This window comes from Thunnus albacares, chromosome 14, assembly GCF_914725855.1.
Source record: "Thunnus albacares chromosome 14, fThuAlb1.1, whole genome shotgun sequence".
Taxonomy (NCBI): Eukaryota; Metazoa; Chordata; class Actinopteri; order Scombriformes; family Scombridae; genus Thunnus; species Thunnus albacares.
This window is the reverse complement of record NC_058119.1, coordinates 3,623,297-3,629,296: the sequence shown is the minus strand read 5'-3', so window position 1 is coordinate 3,629,296 and position 6,000 is coordinate 3,623,297.

Genomic DNA, 6,000 nt, shown 5'->3' with positions numbered 1-6,000 from the left:
CTGTATTGTTTTTTCACCTCATAAACTTATGGTGAATGTGCTAGCATAAAGTTGCACATCCAGCAGTGAAACATTAGCATTCATTTTCAAGTTCATTCAAGCTGTGTTGGTGTCCACCTGATGAGGTCCAGTATTCACTCTCCTTTTATCTCTATTTTGGTCTCCGCCAACTCCTGAGTAAAATATCTGGCTATTTAGCTGCTAAATGCTCCACTATGTTCACAGGGCTGCCAACTCGCACGCATTGACTGTGAAACACACACTTTTCACACACTCTAATGCCACACGTCTCTTTTCTGACAGCGCACTGACAGATAAGACAGAGTAGCACAGCACAACAGCAGCAGCGTGCAGCAGCGAGTTATTCAGACCATCAGGGAGAAAGCCAGAAATATACACAAATCTATTACATTATAATGTATTCCCATCCATGCTGCTCAGACTAATCTCAGTCAGCGGCTCTTCTGGCAGCAGTACAGTGTCTCTCCATCTCCTCTCACGCTGTAAGTACATAGGCAGGAGTGAGAGTGAGTTACTATGGTTACAGGGACATTCTGTGTCTCTGTCGCTCTTGCGATTCCCTATAATAGGTTTTTAGGTAACCCACTAGCATTTTAGGCTACATAATTTTTTTATAAATATAATTTCAAATATGAAATAGCCATTCTTATAATAATAATTTCCTGTCCTGACCCACACAATCATGTACTTTTCTTGATACATTCTTGGTTTTCATAGCACCCTCAATCTAACTAATCTAGACTAGCGCAGGTGGCTATTTCTTGACTTCAAGAGGTTGGGTGGTGTAGAAATGCAGGAAATTGGTTTTAGATTATAATCTAAAACAAACTCCCCCCCACCCGCCAATTATGTATCTTTCCAAGTTTGCTCTCCCACTTTGAAACATATCCATGCACCCATGCTTGCACACATTGTCTTTTCGTGTGTGTGTGTGTGGGCAGGGAGGGTGGCTCACGGATTTCAATCACCGACCTCACGAATTTCAGTCATGTTAACTTGACAAGTACATGATGGTCAATTGTCTAATTTTATGATCTCGGTCTAAAGTTGTAGAGCTGGTCTAAGTAGAGCAAGGTTAGTAAAGCAATGCAGCACTGAACAAGGCTAGAGAGGTCAAGTGAGTCAATTTACCACGAATAATGCTCATTTTATTATGAACAAAAATAAGTACTACTAAAATACCACTTTCATTCACTCATTCACTCAATTTTCATTTGAGTGAATAGGCGCCATCTTTGGTTTCTCTAACCAGTTCCTGTAATACATCCATGCTACATAGCTAGCTAGCTAGCTAGCTACATCCATTATAAAGAATGACAGAAGTCAGTAGTCAGTCACTTACAGAAATAAATGTTAAATTGGCATATTTCTTTGATCGTCATAAAAGTATGTTAAATCACTGAAGGTGAAATCACAGGGAAAAATGCATCACTCACTATGAGTTGGTTAGGGCAAACAAATCTGCTGACACGATGTTAGGCTGAACAAATAAAGTGAGTCAAAATGGGAATTCAGTCTAATAATTAGGCTAATGTTGCATGAGAACAATTAGATTCCATTAAGCACAGCTGAGTATACGTATCACTCCTACTCCACCCACTGTCTGCTCAGTGGCTGAACAACCAATGGTTCAGACTTCCACCGAGTGCGTCTGTGTGATTTATGACTTTGCAAAACTGAAATTACAGTAGTTGGTGTATATCTGTGTATTTAATAGCATGCGTCTGACACAGTGTATCTAAACTAATGCAGCGACGCTAATTACAGAAGAGTTCAAATGAAGTGTCTCACCGTCTTCCACTGCTCTCCCTCAGCCTGCAGCTCACCACCAACACACAGGACTAGTGTGTGGGTGTTTGTGTTCATGTTCTGTGCATGCCATATGTGGTGCATTATTATTTGTAGATTAAAACAATTGAGTTACAGGAACATAAGCCGTTTATGTCTTGGTGATTAATGGCTTCGTGACTGAGCAAATGCACAGATGTGATGAATAAAATCAATGTACTGCAACAACTTCCTCATCTTTTAGACCAGGTGCAGTTGCATGCAGGCATGTAACTAATATACTTCTACAGGAAAACTCTAAAATGTCTACACGTGCACTCATTCTAAGCTCCTTAGAGTTTGCAGCCATGACAGAGGTATTTATCTCATCTGGCCTGCAGCCGAACTGGCCTCATTCCAGCAACACTTATTGATTACAGTTTGAATGAAATGGATTCCCTCATTACTGGGTTATTGACAGTAATAACAGGCCATAACATTGACAATAGCTAATGCTAATGCTTTGCTCTTAATGCTTTGTTAAAAACACATTGATGCCTCTGGTATGATAGAATACAGAGCCAAAAAGAACACATTAGTGTTCTAGGTTGTAAGGCCTGTGGTCAGCACAAAACATGACAGTATCAGCATTTAGTGGATCAGTGAGGTATAGACACCCTCTTTCTCTCACTGCCAAAACCTTTGCTGTTACTCCATACAGTACAGTAAGTCACTCTGAAGGGTGAGTGGTGTAATTGGTCCATTTCAATGGCAGGCTGTTGTAAAGAAAAGAGATAGCTGCACTGTTTGTCTAAATGTCTGCATGAGGAAAACCTGCTGAACACAGTTTGCTGAACAAACCAAAATAAGAAGCTCTGTATCCTATGGATGGATGTTTCTTTTGCAGGAGAGTAACTGTGTTGCTGAGTCTCAATTAGTGACAAATAACAGACAGTGCATTAGCCTGATTTCCACTCCTGCTCCATCAGTCTATACACCTGTGAATGGAAATACAAAGTTTGAAGTACACAGATTGGCAAAGAAGTCCTCCAACAATCCATCCAGCAGATGACATTACAGTGGATATTTATAGCTCTTGTATTATCATTAATTCATCACATTAGCTGCAGTGATATCTCAAACATCATCTACATCAAAGAGATGGGCAATGATTTTGTTTATAGCACCTATGATGACACAGACATTACAAGGTGCTTCACAATAAAGGACCAAATGAAAAGAACATGAACACAGGGAAATAAAATGAAATGTAAATAATACAATAAAATTGATCACACAAAAGTAATTAATTCAAATTAAGTTAATGAGGGTAGGCATTATAAGCTGGGTTTTTTTTTATTTTGGCCTGCAGAAAAACTTGAAGTTGAGTTACTGTGCTGTTTTGAGCTGCTGTACTGAAGGATCTGTGTCATTTCTTCTTTTGGGTGTTTATGTATAGCCTAAAATGAATTTGTACATACAGACGGGAAAAATAAATTCTAAATTCGAAGTTTATAAATATGCCTGAGATGGGCAAATTATAGATCCCAATGTAAACTGGAAGAACATTATACACAATCAGTGAAATTGGTTAACAAAAACAAATGTTTAATCAGATTTCAGCCCTCACATAACTTTTATACATCTGGGCCCAGAATGGTCATAGGAACTTAATCAGTATTGAAGCAATACAGCCTCTAAATTTTCCTTTTCTCTAGTTCTGTCATGCTGGAATTGTCTGGGTGCTAGCATGTCCCTCTACTTGTGAAAATTATCATTATGAAAATGATCAAGACTTTCTCAGTTCCCTATAGGGCACTTAGAATTTTTGTGGCCAGAATTTGTGAGTTTTTCAAGCAGTTTTTTTAGAAAAAGGACAGAAAAGGACATAAATATTCAGATCATAGACACAGCTTGAGATAGAAACTTGAACAAGCAGCCACCAGCATTGTGCTGATGTGAGAGAGCAGTATGAGTCATCTGCATGGATCCAGACAAGCATGGCCGTTGCATTAAGAAGGGACATGATCAATGAAAGTCATCTCTATCCATCTTCACCATTCTGAAGTTACTTTGCAACATGAACCAGTGTGGGACCATAGCATTAATCCACTCGAGTGACAATTCCCATTCCAAGTGTATTAGCTTGAGATGGGATCGTGAGGGTAAAGTGGATGGAGAAACTGGGAATGCCTGGAGCTGGGAATGCGCTCTCATAGGTCTTCAGTCAGTCTGTTTAAATAGCAGGGAGCCTGAGCCCATCCATCACCATGGGAATCTCATTTCCACCATGTGTCCAATGCAAATGAACAGTGCTTGCAATCAAGCTGCTGTTGTTTTGCCAATAGTGGCAGAGAAGCAGGAGGGATGTTAGCTCATCCGTCTTGGCTTTGAGTAAACAAAGCGTTGCTCAGATGAGGGGCTCAATTCACATTTGCATAGCCAAGCTGGGAACACATTTACTTTTTGCCATTTATTAATATGTGTTAGCAGTGTTATTTTTGCTTTATGAGTGATTACAGTACTTTTATTGTAGATTAGTGAATACAATGCAGCATTTATTCTGCTTCTGTGTCTCTAACATTTAGAGACAAAGGGAGTCAAGAAGGGTGAAAGGGAGAGAAGAAGACAGATGTCTTTCTATTGTAATCCAAGTTATTTCTCTGTACGGCTTAATCTTTTCACCAGTAACAACAAGCCTCTTATAGACCTTCGGCACCAAACGGTAACAAGTAAGAAGGAGCCCCAGGAACTAAGAACTGTCGCACTCTGGTTCATTTTGTCCCTTGGTGCAATGTGATCTCAACACAGCATTGTACTCAGGTGTGCACCAAAACAACCATACTGAGACCCTTCAGTAGTCTCGGTCCAGTCACAAGCTCATTCTGGAGCGGTTAGTTTTTTGGTGGGAACATGATACGACCTCCATCTGACCTGACTACAAGGCGTCCTCTGCAAATTTGAGCCAGCAAAATCAACATTTTCTAGCAGCTAGCCAGAGAATGAATCAAGGTCTGGACCATGGATGTATAAAGAGAATTGGATACAGTGTCGGAGGCGGGGCCCGTTCATTCCTATGAAAGTTGCTCAGTGGCGCATGAAGCCAAAAAAGTTCAACTTCTGCATATAAAATTACTCGGATCTTCCGGGATCATTGGGCCCATAGAGCATGCTAGTGGCTTTCACCGGCCGAGCTGGCTACTTCCTGTTTAGCCCTCTGGCTAACTTGAATGGGGATAAAAAAATGCAATCGTGCGGCCGAATTAATCAAATTCTGATGGTGAGACAAGTCATTTGCGATGCTCAAAAAAATGTATCCGCTGATATACGGACGTCTCTTTCACAATGTAAGTCTATGGACCCAATAGCATCACATGACGTTGTAATTACACAGTTTGGCCGTTATGTCAAATTGGCCTCAAAGCCCGGTGCTGTTCCTGGGGCTTGATCTGGACTAACAACAAAGTACGTCTTCCTGTGTTTACATTCTCGTTTGAGCCCCAAACACATCTGACCAATGAGAGGAGATAATGTTCTCATGTGGCTTTTATGAATACATTTCGGTTTGCTTAAAACTGTTTCTGTGTGAAAAGAAACCAAACCAAGGGGAGAATGCAACACGTTTACCAACTGATCCACTAATCTGGACAAGAGCAAACCAAGAATAGAACCACAGAAAGGTTTCACATCCTGAGACCATTGTGTGTTTAGGTTAGACAACAAAAGCACCTTGGTCAAGGTTAATGGATAAAGGTGGTGTTTTTGGCTCAATGTCTATAAACACGTTGCTTCTCGTGCTTCAATTCAGTGAGAATAAAACCAAGACCATGATCTCTCCCTAACCTTAATGAAGTGATGCCATCTAAACACAACCATAAAAAAGTTTAATAATGCTGTTGCTACAAGTGGATATTGTACTGCAAGAGCAGATATTTTGACAGAAAAAAATGAAATACGTTACTGAACATTTTACTGATACATGCTGGCTGTTCTCAATATTTTTGTGACTTGCTAAATATGTTAATTAACGTTTTATCATGTTGACAGAAAATGTAATTCGGGTGACATTTCTTTCAAAACATATTTGCTGTTGCAGTTTTGCAAACTTTATTTCTAGGAGACAGGTATGGTATGTGCTAATTGTAAAACAAGCAGTGACAACAACAAATGTTCATTCTGTTGAATTGGAGATACAACAGGACCCTCTATAGC